This window comes from Mizuhopecten yessoensis, unplaced genomic scaffold (assembly GCF_002113885.1).
Source record: "Mizuhopecten yessoensis strain PY_sf001 unplaced genomic scaffold, ASM211388v2 scaffold4373_1, whole genome shotgun sequence".
Classification (NCBI taxonomy): Eukaryota; Metazoa; Mollusca; class Bivalvia; order Pectinida; family Pectinidae; genus Mizuhopecten; species Mizuhopecten yessoensis.
The window spans coordinates 301,926-317,625 of record NW_018405513.1 but is presented as its reverse complement, the minus strand read 5'-3'; the positions used below and the strand labels follow the sequence as shown (position 1 = coordinate 317,625).

Here is a 15,700-nt window from a genome sequence, read left to right as displayed (position 1 = left end):
AAATTGTAGTTTTCTTCCATAGGTATCTGCTTGACACCCATCCTCATATGACCCTGGCTGTTGCAAGGACATAAATCCCCTAATAGAGTAAGTCCTTCTGTATGGCTTGATGATGTTTTCAAACCAATGGTCTGGAGCATTACTTGGTTAAGAAGACTGAATGCTGTTTAACAGATGGTCTCTCTCATAATACTCTGGCTCCGAAGGGGGAGGGTAGGGATCCCAAAGGGGGATTCTCCAATTCAATTACACGATTTGTTATTAGGACCCCTGCACATCTTTAGTAATCAGGTTTTCCGTCTGTCTGTCCTTTTATCTGTTTTTAGCTCACCTGCCAAGGACAAGTGAGCTTTTGCCCTAGTGCGGCGTTCGTCGTCTGGCCATCGTCCGGCCCTCGGGCATCAACCTAGTTCGTAGGTCGTCTCAAAGTGGTTCACAAATTATTATCCGTGTTTATAGGGCTTTTGCAACCAGCCAATATCTTTCTCAACTCCCAGGGGAGCATACAGCCGGAACTGCCATTTCGGCGCTTACGGCTAGCATTCAGCAATTCTAGCACTGCCCAACCACGTACTCATTTATAGCTGAGTAGTAAAGTGTCTTGCTTAAACATACAACACAGTGCCGTGCCGTGGCTCCAACCCGCAACCCTTCGGTCACGAGCATGGCGTCCTACCACTAGACTTCCGTGCCTCCTAAAAAGATAAGTTGCCAACAGTGAGAGGTAAACGAGCATGGCGCTGTATACAAACAGCAGCCGAGAAACACAGAGTTTCAATCCCGTAAAATGTGTCCATATACAACAATGTTGACAGCATGACCGCGCAAATCTCTTAATTTTTTGGTATATTTATGCATTTATAGCACTAATTTCTTGTTTCCCGGGTATGAAATATGCGGCATAGTCCCTTTAATCTAAAGCGTAATGACATCCGATTCATGACGAAATAGAAACACCGGTTCAACAGGAGCTATGGAGATCTGGTCAGACTTTAATTGCTAAATCAGGCCCGTAACGGCAACATCTCTAATAAGTTTGTAATGCCTTCTTTCTGCTTTAAACATAAAATGAAGGAACGTCTTTTGACGAAAAAAATGCATTTTTTTCAGTAAAACTATCTGATGTAACGAACGAAGAAACAATAAAGGATAAGAGGTGGTGATACTGTATAAACTCTATGGAGGCATACTAACTTGTCTGATGAGCCTCCTTTAAGAATGATGAAAACAAATGTTTAACACCTACCTGTCTAAATAACTGCACAAGATTAAACTCGGTTTATATAATTTAAATGGGATTATTCAACTCTTAACTTAGACCTCAACTTACGTTAAAAGTAAAAACGAAATATGTATTTCTCTCTATTCTATCAGATTGATGCAATCAAGTTTCTATTATACTTCCTTAAGATAACCACGTTCTACATATTATAGCGAGCCTAAACTAGTTAATCGAAAATCAAAACGAGGATTTATATTTTAACCACTTCCATACACCAAAGTTATATGTTCCAACCACTTCCACCTGAAGGGAGTTTATGACATTTACCTCGATATAACGGGTTTTAAGTTTTAAGACCCGATCATATAGTTGCAACCAATGTCACGTCCCAACCACATCATAGCTAAGTTTTACTTTTCATGTTGCCATTAGACCTACAAATGTATTGCATATTGATGTATCTGACCTTTGACAAAACAAATGTAACACACACTGATCAGATCATGCTGCACTCTAAACAGGTACCCTTCCAAATCAATACACTCATTTCCTACATGATTTCCACAAGTGGTTGTCACTGTAAATTTTCAATACTTGACCCCATTACAGCGCCATGTAGCCTCGGCAACAACTTCAATTAGTGAATGGAAACTGGAATAGCTACTAAATTTCTAATATGGCAAATACATGTACCATGGGTTCCAATTCACAATTTTCGGTGTCTTTATTCTTGATTTGTGGCACCCACACATACATTGAAATGATTTTTGTTCACTGATATCGAATCAATTATTAAACCTTGTTCTACTATAGATATATAAAAAAAAACATCCGAAGTGACAAAAACAAATCAATTATTAAAATAATGTGATATCGATGCCTAATACCCTTGGCTGTGGCGAGGACGTTAAATTATGGGATATCGATGCCTAATACCCTTGGCTCTGGCGAGGACGTTAAATAATGTGATATCGATGCCTAATACCCTTGGCTGTGGCGAGGACGTTCAACCATACACAGACTAAGTAATGACATCGCCACCTTTCTATTCGCTACATGTCCACCATAAATTTGAAGTTTTTAGCTTAATTTGTTTTTCACTTGACGCCGTTAAATTTATCATGTATATCTACCGATGACATAGAGCTATTTTAGTTTATTTATAATTTAAAGGGAATTTTGTTAGAGGACAAATCTGATAAGGTACATTTGTACTTTTATGAATGGCGGTATCTTCCTATCGTCTACACGAGACTGCGAGTTTGCATATTTTCAGCATTTTTTTCAGCATATTTTCGCTCTCTTATATTGTTACCAGCTTGTGTTGTACTCATTTATCTCTGTATTTGCAGAAATAAACACAATGAAAACAAAACAGAACTCTTATACTGCTGACCATATTTTTCAAGCTTAACAGGCAATCGGAAACTACGTCTAACATCAGTTTGTGTAATATATTGGAATAATGAATAAGTTGTTACCGGGTGATCGAACGTGCCTTGCAACTAAATGATTGTAACAAATTTCATAATGTCAAGCTTCGGGAACTAATAATATCCATAATCGATGCATTTCATCCAAAATTTGTGCACCAGTATTAGTTATTCACGAAGGTTCAAATGAAAATAAAAACAGCATTTGGTAAATGATTCTGTATTGTTGGGATTACTTCATTCCCAAGCAGAGAACAGACTGTCGCAAAAATGAGACCTCGATATTTTAACATTATTCACATGAACAAAAGTAAAAAATGAATGAGCTCTTTTAGGAGTTTTAATTTTAAAAGGCATAGGTTCTTTGGCAGCACAGACAAATTTGAATGGTCTTCGTTTCAAATAAATAGTATTTAGGCCAGGGACATTTCATCATACTGTTCGATCGGAAGGAGCGCGTGGATTGTAAAGGTCAACAGCTCACTACCAGACAGTGCTGTGTACGAGTCGCAGGGTGGTCTAAAGAGCAAAGACATTCAAATTCTGCTGTGTTAGAATGTCTTCAGATTGAGAGCTATTGATTCAGTAAGGTTTAAGAAGAGCCTCAAGAGTTCACAACCATAGTCAGATGCAAAGGGCGCCCGCATATCTAGAGCTTACAACCTATAAATTATTGATGAATAAGGAGTGCGCGCAAGCTCTTCAACGATCAACCTTTCAATTCATCATACGAAATGAAACGTACACTTAGTGTGTAAGGCGCTTTGTTAAGATGTGAGCTCAAAACTTGGTATCAGTAATATATATAAGGATGGAACGACACCTTGTTTTCAAGTGCATGCTGGTATGAACGCAAATCGGTTACATACATATCCATGAAGCCCCCTATATTACATACATATTCATGAAGCCCCCTATATTACATACATATCCACGAAGCCCCCTATATTATATACATATTCCATAAAGCCCCCTATGTTACATACATATCAATGAAGCCCCCTATATTACATACATATTCATGAAGCCCCCTATATTACATACATATCCACGAAGCCCCCTATATTATATACATATTCCATAAAGCCCCCTATGTTACATACATATCAATGAAGCCCCCTATATTACATACATATCCATGAAGCACACTATATTATATACATATTCCATGAAGCCCCCGATGTTACATACATATCAATGAAGCCCCCTATATTACATACATATCCACGAAGCCCCCTATATTATATACATATTCCATAAAGCCCCCTATGTTACATACATATCAATGAAGCCCCCTATATTACATACATATTCATGAAGCCCCCTATATTACATACATATCCACGAAGCCCCCTATATTATATACATATTCCATAAAGCCCCCTATGTTACATACATATCAATGAAGCCCCCTATATTACATACATATCCATGAAGCCCACTATATTATATACATATTCCATGAAGCCCCCTATGTTACATACATATCAATGAAGCCCCCTATATTACATACATATTCATGAAGCCCCCTATATTACATACATATCCATGAAGCCCCCTATATTATATACATATTCCATGAAGCCCCCTATGTTACATACATATCAATGAAGCCCCCTATATTACATACATATCCATGAAGCCCCCAATATTACATACATATCCATGAAGCCCCCTATATTATATACATATTCCAGGAAGCCCCCTATGTTACATACATATCAATGAAGCCCCCTATATTACATACATATCCATGAAGCCCCCTATATTACATACATATCCATGAAGCCCGCTAGATTTTCCATTTTGAAGTGTCTTTGGGGTCTTTTGTTTACAGTGGGGCAAGTGTCATTTAGATGCTTCTCTTCAAACCTTATATAACGTGAGATCATCACGTGATACACACTGCAACACCACAAGTATAAGGAATAAAGAAAACTCCGATACCGCAATGCGGAAAAGGCGTCGTAGTTATATTAAAACTTTTTACGATATATTTACCTTTATATTTACATGTTTGAAAGATGTGATAATTTTTCTGTGCAAAACAAAATCTCGCTGACAGATTCGTTTTCTTTAAAAAATCTCAGGGGGGGGGGGGGGGGATTGCCATTTTCAAAATGGTAGACAGTCCAAACGCAAAGTCCATGGTTTCTGAGCTTATTCTGGTAGTTTGAATTAGAGAAAAAATGCATATCCAAGAGTTTATGATAGGGAAAACCCTATCTCGGTATTTTCTTGGGGAAAACCCTCGACAAAGCAAGTTTTGAACAGCCCTGGGTTGGAATTTCCCTTTCCTACACTCCTAGGCATGAACGAGTCTTATAATATTGATTTGTAGATTCATTGTCTGAAAATATTAAAGTGTTCTGCTTGCCATTAGGTCTAGTCTTGTTTTATAAAGTAACCAAGGAAACCTTCTTACATATTTTTTTCTTTTTTCTTCCGAAGACGAATTGCTAACTTATCATTTATATGCACTTTTATATTTCTTTACAAAGGCTAATGATAACCCTGTCTCGTTAGTAATTGATTCTGAAAATTTACATGAATCCAATATAGTTATTTCGATGGCTCTGCTGATTGCTTAATCAAGCTATTCAAGCTTCTTACTACAATGTGTATAAAGGGAATGCCAATTTTGGAGAAATACAAAGATAATGTGATCAACATGTAACACCCTTTCTTGAAAAAAGGTATTCTTTTATCATAACCATTAACTTGTTCTCCCTTTACCAAACTAAATGAATGCCTCAGAACTGCAATTCAAAAATTTATGGTTGTAAAATATTTTGGGGCAAAAGCCAGAATGAAATGATCGAGTTCTTGGTTCAAAGTATCTTTGTTGAGTTCGGCGGCACGATTTTCCAGCAGATTAGTGGCATTCCTAATTGAACAAACTGTGTCTTTCAACTAACATATTTTTGTTTTCATATGGGGATAAATTGATTAATAAAAGAGTTGATCAGGACGGTATAAACAACCCAAGCAAATTCCTACAATTTGATTAAGATATATTGACGATGTGCTGTCTTTACATATCAAAACAATTGGCCCTTCCGATCGTTTATATACTTCTACATCTGAAATAAAGGACACTCCAAACTCTTCTTCATCAGCAGCTAAAGTCAATCTCTACTTAGAATATGAGTAGACTGCCCATAACTAAGCTGTAGTATAAATGGTCACTATTTTGTTTTTCTTACAGTACCTTTCCTTTTCTTGATAGTAAAAGCCCTGCTCGTCTACCTTTTAAATGTAAAAACTCAACTTCAATACAAATATGGCCTAATGAACACAAAATAAGACACCAAACAATAACAATTTCGTGTGTAAACTATCATTGCATCGATGCCTACCACAAATGAATAATAATAATGATGATAATAAAATGCAACAGTTGTATAATGGCCTATATAATTTGTAAAATTACTCTAAAGCGCTTTAAAACATAAAAATAAAAGTAATAGTTATCATTGATAAACAAAAACAGCTAACAATCCCCATTTTACATTAAGCAAGAAGATGAGCATCGCAATGTGCACATACATTAATAAATAAAGGGTAGTATGAACATGACGTCTGTGCAAAACGCTAACATGCAGACGTGGAAAGGTAGTTCTTTATATTTTTCTTGAATTTGGCCAGGGTATTTGTCTTTCTAATAGCAGATGTAAGCTATTTCACAACGTGGCCGAAACCCTCCAAAAGCACCGGTTTCCATAGGTCACAGTACGAGATTTTGGGACACACAGCAATGATTCTGTCTCCGACCGCAGTGATACAGTGTAACAAGCTCCTGTAGATACTGGAGAACTGTTCCATTTAGTGCATTGTATGCGTACACCAAAATGAAAGTCGTTATATGATAAAACATTTTCAATCATAGTTAGCTTGTTAGAGATGCGCATGTGGGTTTTTTCCGATACATTTCAGAGTTAAACTGTTCACAAATATAGCGACAGCGAATATAATGTACATATACGTGGGGTTTAAAATATACTAAACAGATATAATCAAAGACAGGTAATGTAATTTTGATGTTAATATACAAATTTAACGGCACATTTTAATGTTCCTGTTCATCAGGTTTAGGGATACTACCCAAAGTCTGTAATGTACAACCCTTCAATCGATAATCTTTAAGGGAGTAAATCATAGCCATACAAGGAATACCTCGCAAAATGTATGTCACTCAGGTGTGGGCAATTTACTACCTAGTTTATTACATGTGTTTTTCTCTTACTGTATTTGTAATAATAAAAAATATGTTACGTAATCCTTTTATACAATATTATTTCATGACATATAGTCATAATTCATGCAATAGTACGTAACAATAATAATACAGTAATAAACCTTAGCTATCACCCTAACCTGATGGTCTTTCTGGTTTTAATTTTCTTTACTGCGACAGTAGACAGTGTAGGGCAGAAAGATTGCACCATAAACTGCATGACGACTGAACTATTAATGTATGTATTGTACATGTTGTGATAATATGTTATTAATCGTAGGAGGAAGCATCCTTACGTTTACTGCTACACACGTGTTCGCTCTCCAGTGTGCGTGTGTTTACAAGTTTGCACTACCGGTATTAAGCAGATCAATTTTACATGAATTTAACACGGAGGAAAACCCCAGCTTCGAGTAATATAATCTGGCATAACAATATTTTGCTATGCATACTATAATATTAGTTTTCAATACAGACTTTAGTAGACTAAAGGTGTTCTTCTTAACTCTCATAACTTCGCGAATTATAATCCCTTCGATCCTCTCGGACTTTTTCCTACAGTACGTAGTAACGATGTAAACAGATGGTGGACACGTTGTGTTTCCCCATGAAATAGGGTAAGAAGCATCCAATCATTTTGAATTAAGCCTAAATTCAGATATGTGTATAGAAATTTCAGAGTAACGCTTCACTTTCAATTTTTCTGTCGTGCAGTACAGATCATGTCACTTACTGTTTTGAAAGTCGGCAGGATTTTAAATTTCTATCACTCCCGCCCACTCTAACACTCATGATATAAACATTGTAGATAATTTGTTTTGTGTCAGTAATGTGTTCTGTAGAGTTAGATGTAAGATGTAGTGAAAGTATCAGTAGTTAATATAGTTTAGCTAAGGTCGTTGTTGAGGGCAATGTACTGGGTAATTTACTACCTGGTTTATTACATGTGTTTTCTCTTATTGTTTTTGTAATAATACAAAAGATGTAACCTAGTCCTATTATACAATATTATATAATGATATATATTTACAATTGCTACTGTTTCTGAATCGATAACCTAAATGTGAAGAAGTCTGTTTATTTCTCAATAACTAGAGTGTAAAACGTGACCCAGTTCACCGCGTATGAATATATGTAAATATTGGCGGATTTCTTTCCGCAAACCTCATGTCAATGTTTACAAACAAACGCTAGCATTTAAACTACCGTGCGTTCGGGACACCAAATGATGTCGGGTTCGAGACAAGACAGATCATGTTCATGACCGGTCCTAAAAATGAAGATAGTGTCAAAAGCTACAGTCTCGATTGTTCGTCGGTACAAAAACGTTCAATCAGCTCCACTCTCTCATCTACAATATATGAGTGTCACAGCCGACATATTCTATCAAATATATCTACATATGCGAACCCTCAAACCCTTCTATCAGAAATGTATTACGTACAATACTTCACAAACCTTCTATCAGACATGTTTATATTTGCGAGACTTCAAAACCCTTCTTTAAGATATATCTATAGATGCGTGACCTCGAAACCATTCTATCAGAAATGTCTTACGGACGATATCTCAAAAGCAATCTAGCAGGAATGCCTTATGAATTATTTATTTCGCCAAACAATAAAAAAATACGATTTGTTTTTAAGAAAAACAATTTTCGGCTGATATTCCATTGTCCGACCCCCATGCTGTAATTAAGTTAATTAATCATCTAAATAATTAGTAGAGTGATTCAAAGAAATCACTCCAGACGTATAAGAGATTGAAAACAGTAAAAACAGCAGCATAAATCTCGTAGCACTTCGGAAAAGGAAGAGGCAGGCTCCTATGTAATTTTAACATAGCTTGAAATAGTCACTTTTCAGATTTTGATAAGGGATATATCTATTGACATTTCTTTAGCACAACTTGTAAATAAAGACGATGTTATTATATTTATATTTTTACTGAAGCTACACAAGGAATTATTTAAGCGACCAAAGACAATCAATCAGCTGTTGCTAGCGGTAATCACAATTCGTGTACTGCCATAGAAATTCTCCCTCCAGCTACCCATTCTGCCTCTTGTGTCAGTGTGATCGGGGTATTCTCGTTTCCCCCACTTTTTATATAACAAAGGAAAATGTTGATTTAGGAAGACAATGGCAAACCAATTATAGTCTGTTTCTTACTTACCCCACAGGTAACTTACCTGTGTGAAAGTTACCTGTGTGACTTGTAGCTTTGTTGGGTAAAAATAAGGTTTTAATACTTTTTCGGGGTTCAAATATTTTTATATATAATCGATATGTTTTTATACTTATACATATGTAGAGTTTACAGTCAAATATTTACATAACACTTTTAAACAGATAATATAGAATATAACAGCACTACATAATAGTTCACAATCTATTACAAATTTAAAATACATTACCAATATTCACATATTAATAATAGTAAAGTTTAGTAATAGCAATCTCAAATAGGCCCCCCTCAAATGTATATCCTATCTCCAATTTAAAGTTCATGTCCAACAGCCAAGAGGCAGACATTTTTGTTGTTATCTATCCCAAATGTAAGAGATGTTATCTTTATTTGATACTTATATATCATGTATTGTGAATTACGGGTGTGAAGTAGGGGGTTATAGTCCTGCACCGCAGATTGAAAATATATATTTATTATTTTTGAAAACCGTATTGGGTGTCAGGAAAAAAGTAAATAATGCCATGGTGTATTTTGAACTTGGTCTTTACCCTTTGCATATACAGCGTAGGATTGCTATTGTAAAGTACTGGCTGTAAATATTAAAGACTAATAACTGTATTTTGAGGGCCTGTTACGATGAACTTTTAGAGCTTTATAACAGGAAACCAAATTGTAAAGCAAATTGGGTTTATCATCTGAGACGTGATTTGTGTACGTTGGGTTTTGGAGATGTGTGGTTGGCACAATGTGTACCAATTTTCTGCAATCCCTCAGAAGTTTCGGCCAATAACACCATATCGTCTGCATACATCATTAACAATATATTAATAGTTTGTAGCTCTAAAGAAGGACACCCTTCTGTTAAAAAATGCATTTCGCAATCATTGACATACAAAGAGACATAATGCAGTGCCTCGAAACCAGAGATTGTGTACTTTATGTGATCTTGGAGATGTCGAGGATGAGTTTCATTTCATTCTTATGTGTCCTGTATTTTCAGAATTAAGAGTATCGTATATCAAGCCATATTATCGTATTCGTCCTTCTATGTTTAAATTAATAGAGCTACTGTCTAGCAATTTTTTTTAACTAAATAGAAATTTCTACCTTCATGTTGAGGTTGTATGATTGACTTTGAAGTTTTGTTATTTCCTAGAAATTTGGTTAGATTAAGGCTTTATTTGTATTATTTCATAAACAACTAAATTATGCTACTAAATTATGCTTCATAAAAGTCCGCTAAGATACCTTAGGAAAACCTTAAAGTTTTCCCAAACTGATGTCAATTTCATAATTTGTAAATATTATGTATGGAATTGAATCTATTGCATATGTTCTCGGCCATTGTACAAGATATTTGTAAAGTATTTATCTATATGTATATTTCTGTATGCCTATTTGCAATGTGCATTTGGTAATAAATTGAATTGAATTGAATTGAATTAGCATAGGCCGTGATCACTTTTAGCTCACATGGATGGAAATGATAGCTTGGATAATTATAGATGTTCAATGATTTTTATGATAGTTAAGATACTTATAACATCTAGGAATTTTGATTAATTAACTGATTAATTAGCTGTTAAACACCACACTCTTAATCACACATTACATTCTTACATTTTTGTACAAGGTAATGTAGGCATATTATTAAATGTTACAATAATACAGATTATTTAATAAATAGTTATATTAATATTTTTAAAGTACTAGAAAAAGAATAACACATTTCATCTTATCATCTTATCAGCAGCACAAGGACTACAAAATGGATATATTTAATATTGAATATATATATTTATATATATGATTAATATTTAAATAATTTGAACATTAATCATTACAAATTAGAAAAGACTTATATAATGTGTTATTTAATTAAATATGATAAATTCGCGGCTGAGTCTGCGCACTACGTCTAGACGTTATTCTTCCGCGATGACGCATCAGAAAATGATATATCTAAACTTATGAATTCATGAATAAAAAATAAATATGACATTTAAACTATGTTTTTGTGTCTTTTTCTTCATAATTTTGTTGTATTGAACTATCAGCGTACAACGTCATTTTGGTAATGATCATTCAATTACGGACTGTAACATTTTTAAATAACGTCAATACGTAGACTTACACAAGCCCCGAAATCTGGGACAAACTATCAAAATGAAATTTCACAAGTTCAAATTGTTGAAAAAACCCACATGTTGATAGAAATATAAGGATTGAATCTTGCTTTGGTCGATTTCATGGAATGATGCATTGAGTTGGCTTGAAACAAATTTAACCACAGTTTAATATTTATTTCAAGACCAACTCAATCCATCACTCTATGAAATCGACCTAAGCAAAAACCAATACTTAAATGTATAGTAATATTCAGAAACTGATCTAAACTATAAATTTGCCTTTGTTTTTAAATTACGAGCTGAAACGAAGACAACTAATTGGTACGATTAAAATCATAATTACATATTAACTAAATGATGGCTGAACCCGGGCAAGAAACTGAATATATTAGAATGCATGCTCAACAACGTTTTTGTCAATCGACACAAAAAAGAAATCCGCCTTGCAAAATAAAAGATTACAGAAGGGTATCGAAGATCCTCATTTACTCTGAGATGTGTGTATGTCAGAGCTTCATATATCTTATACACCAGATAGCAGGTCGCTCTGACATCAAACTCAGGCCAAGTCAAACAAACGCTTTGGAAATCCAATATCTATCGCAGCTGTTTTTGGGTCTCGCTCCTTGCCGACCTCTCGATAAGTCTCGTCTGGATTTATAACTGTCGCCAGGATTCTTTTTTAAGTTATTCCAAAAAAAGAGGAACTTAAAACCAAAATATCTGTCCATTAAAATAAATTACTCTGTCAACAAAGATAAACTACAGGAAAAGAGGCATTCTTTTTATTGTTATCATTACCAACGGTAAATAGAGAAAAGAATTGAAATTCGATTGATCTAATATGCAGAATACCGGAGGTTTATTTGGAACTTCTTGTCAAAGTTAAAAAAAAAAAAGAGAATTATTTGTAAATCTCTGCCCAACATAATGATTTCAGGTTGAATAGACAGCCATCGTAATCAACACGTTGAGAATAACATGACATTGTGTATATTTGCAGTAGAACAATGATCTATTTGTTACATAAACGTGTCAGTCAGTCAAAACAACGCCGGGTCAGCGGAAACTACAGTGTATCAAGGAATGTCGGCTAATATGAAACAGATATGTGTTTGTACTCGTACTTTTGTTTGTACTCGTACTTTTACAAACTCTGGAAAAGAAGATGTTTCCGTAGTAACAAGGATCTCCTAAACCCCTGGTTAGCTAAATGGGATTGGAAATAAAATAGTTATATTCGAAATAATATGAATGACTTCTAAAGAATGAACACACAAATCTGATCCCCACACAACCCCCATCCCTTCAACCTTAATCCATCCAATTACTTATCGCATTAACCCATGCCCCATAATTAACATTTAAAACACGTTTTGCTTTACTATTAAGGTCTAGCACAGCTGTAGTATCTTACTGATATCTGATCAGCGAAATACCATCAGAAGGTTAATACAACAGTTACTAGAGTTAGGAAGTTCTACGATATCAGCGCCAGGTGTCCACACCTTTACGGCGTTAACAGGAGTGGGATGTAGACAGCAGATACATGTTAATTCTAGTTGGCAAAATCTGGAATGTGTTCAATATCTTTGTATCTTACTGATATATGTGTCGAACGAGACGATATCGTCACGGGGGTAAAAATTTTATATTTGTGGGTTATAGCTAGGTCTGGTGGATTCATTTTATTGCTCAGTCCAAATTGTGAATCAATATAGCTATTCAGTAATACATAACTACAGTTGACCAATACAGGCGCCGGAAATCTAATTCCATTTGTTTCAAAACATTGACAAAAAATCAATTATATTAGTAGGTATGCTAAACATTCAATATGTTCTAACATCACTAACCTGCCATAACCGAATACCACTGAACCTGCTTTATCGAACCCCACTATATCAGTCAAGACAAAATACCACTGAACCTGCTTAATCGCACTCCACTATATCATTATCAGTCAAGACGGAATACCACTGAACCTGCTTAATCGAACTCCACTATATCAGTCAAGACGGAATACCACTGAACCTGCTTACTCGCACTCCACTATATCAGTCAAGACGGAATACCACTGTCGAACCTGCTTAATCGAACTCCACTGTATCAGTCAAGACGGAATACCACTGAACCTGCTTAATCGAACTCCACTATATCTGCTTAATCGAACTCCACTATATCAGTCAAGACGGAATACCACTGAACCTGCTTAATTGAACTCCACTATAGCAGTCAAGACGGAATACCACTGAATCTGTCTAAACCGAATACCACTGAACCTTCTCCATAAACACAAATAAAATATATTTCTTGTAACTCAGCGAGATCAGGTAATCTTGGTCGAGGGCTAGGATTCTATAACATAATTCCAACCGAGGCATAATGCCACGGTTGGGCATGTTACAGTATGTTTACCCGAGAATGAGATATTTGATTTTTTCCGCGCACCCTTTAGTCCGAAAAATATTTCGGTTTCGCTAAAGTCTACAAGCATCCCGTCTGGGACTTCACATGCATATGTTTTATTTACTATTTAAACTACGTTTGAATGCTTCCACGTTAAAATGTTTTCGTCCTTGCAAAGACGACACTGTTTTTCACAGTGTAGATTACATTTCTCCACAATATCAGGAATCTAACAACATCATACTATTACATTTAACGACAAAATGTATAATGCAGATTGTAAATTTCAAGCTGTTATCACGCGAATGAATGCATCGCTGTATGACAATTCCGCGAAATATCGCGTCAAGATGTTTGAAAAATTGAATGAAATAAAAAAAAATGTATGCACGAGGTATCACTTGAGATATCCGCCCACCGGAATCTGCCCACACCGAACAACAACTAACCTGTGTAAACCAAATGCTATTGACTCTGCTCAAACTATACATAACTGCACTTATCTTTTAACACCTCTGAACCTGCCTTATTGAGCACCAGTGAACCTGTCTAAATTGAAAACCAAAACGAAAACAAGATACACAAAGGGCACGAATGTCAGTGTGTTGATTAATAAAATAACACATGAGCAGTTTAAACATTGTTAGTAAGACCTCAGAAATCTGAAATAAAACTTTCCATTCGAGATCAGACAGATATTAATACAACGGGTGTTTACAACACTTTCTGATTTTGGATACTTGGCCATAATTTGCATCTCAATTCTTTTCTATGCACTTGACAAGTTTGTAATGTTACTCGAAAAATGTTACTTGCATAAACATATCATTGAGTTACATGTAACTTGTATATTAATTGGACAAGCTTAACCTCTTGCGGTATCGTTGCAGCCGACACGTTTATCTGAAATAATTTAAGATACTGCATGTAATTAAACACGGCATTGCTCATATTTCAGGTCATACTTTATCATTATGACAATTACAATTTATCTCTATATCAATATATTTTATAATAGCATAGAACCTCCTGAACCAAGAATCAAGTAATCTGGAAATAGATATTGTCAAATATTTAAATCAATAACTTACATTGATAACTAACTAAAGCGAACAAGGTACAATCCTCTGTAAACGAACCTTTTATTCCAAAAGACGTATCTATTCCGACCGAATTAATAGATGGTAGGCTTACACAAACCTGACTTATGTTAATGTCTGGTTAATACAATTTATTTTTTCACTTTTTGTAATGCCTCTCATAGCGAGTTTTCGTATTGCCAGATGATCGTACATTGTAGTTTAAGTAAATGTACAGTATGTAATATAAACAATCGTCCATCGACATGAAATTTGTCAAGACCGGATAGCTTAACAATTCTGTCCGAACGTACAGCGAAACCAGTCAAGACTGGACAACAATAGTACCAACCCTGATGTAATATCCGAATTAGACAGTATTATGAATTTGTCAATTATTTATACTATTAAAAAAAAATGAAAAAAATCATCAAAGAATGCACTTACGTATTGGTAAGAAGTTCCGTTGGATCCTTATTATAACTGTATTCCATAATGAGTAGGTACATGTATGTTGTAGAAAATGTAGAGTTTTACACTACATGTGTACGACTGGTAGGAATGTCCTCCCTATAACACAGCAGAGCGTTGTAACAACTCCGCGCACTCTACATGGCGCTGAACGCAGTGGGATCTACACTATATACCAGTACACCAGAAATAGAAAAACAGAAATCGCCCTACAACACTTTGACATTTTTCAGTACACAGTCGACAGGCGATTACTTCACTCCTTAATGTACTTCTGGTGAAGCAAAGACAATTTGCTTTCAAGAAAACAAAATATAAAATTTGATAACTCCCATTGATATCGGAATTGCTTGCTCCTTCGGTAATGTTGTGTTTCTGTGCAGCTATTGGAATTTAACAAGCGCCAGCGTTCCAGGACACGAGTTAGCGCAATTAGAGTTAAATTATCTACACGGGGCTCATAGTGCTCTATCCGAGACGGCTTTAATCTCTCACAAATAAACGGTAACAAATTCCAACTTGAGTAGTTT

The 15,700-nt window shown here is 35.3% G+C and overlaps 1 protein-coding gene across 2 annotated transcripts in view; it reads right to left on the bottom strand.

The window, feature by feature from the left end:
• Nucleotides 1-15,496, bottom strand: part of LOC110448875 (5-hydroxytryptamine receptor 4-like) — a 64,607-nt gene extending 49,111 nt beyond the window's left edge. Inside the window, exons 1-2 of one of the 2 annotated variants that reach the window (XM_021495356.1) lie at nt 15,147-15,496; nt 5,867-5,904 (exon numbers count right to left, since the gene is read on the bottom strand). The gene's annotated coding sequence lies outside the window, so the exon portion shown is untranslated. The remainder of the gene's footprint in view (nt 1-5,866; nt 5,905-15,146) is intronic. The other variant, XM_021495357.1, reaches the window with a different exon arrangement.
• Between the last annotated feature and the right edge of the window lie 204 nt (nt 15,497-15,700).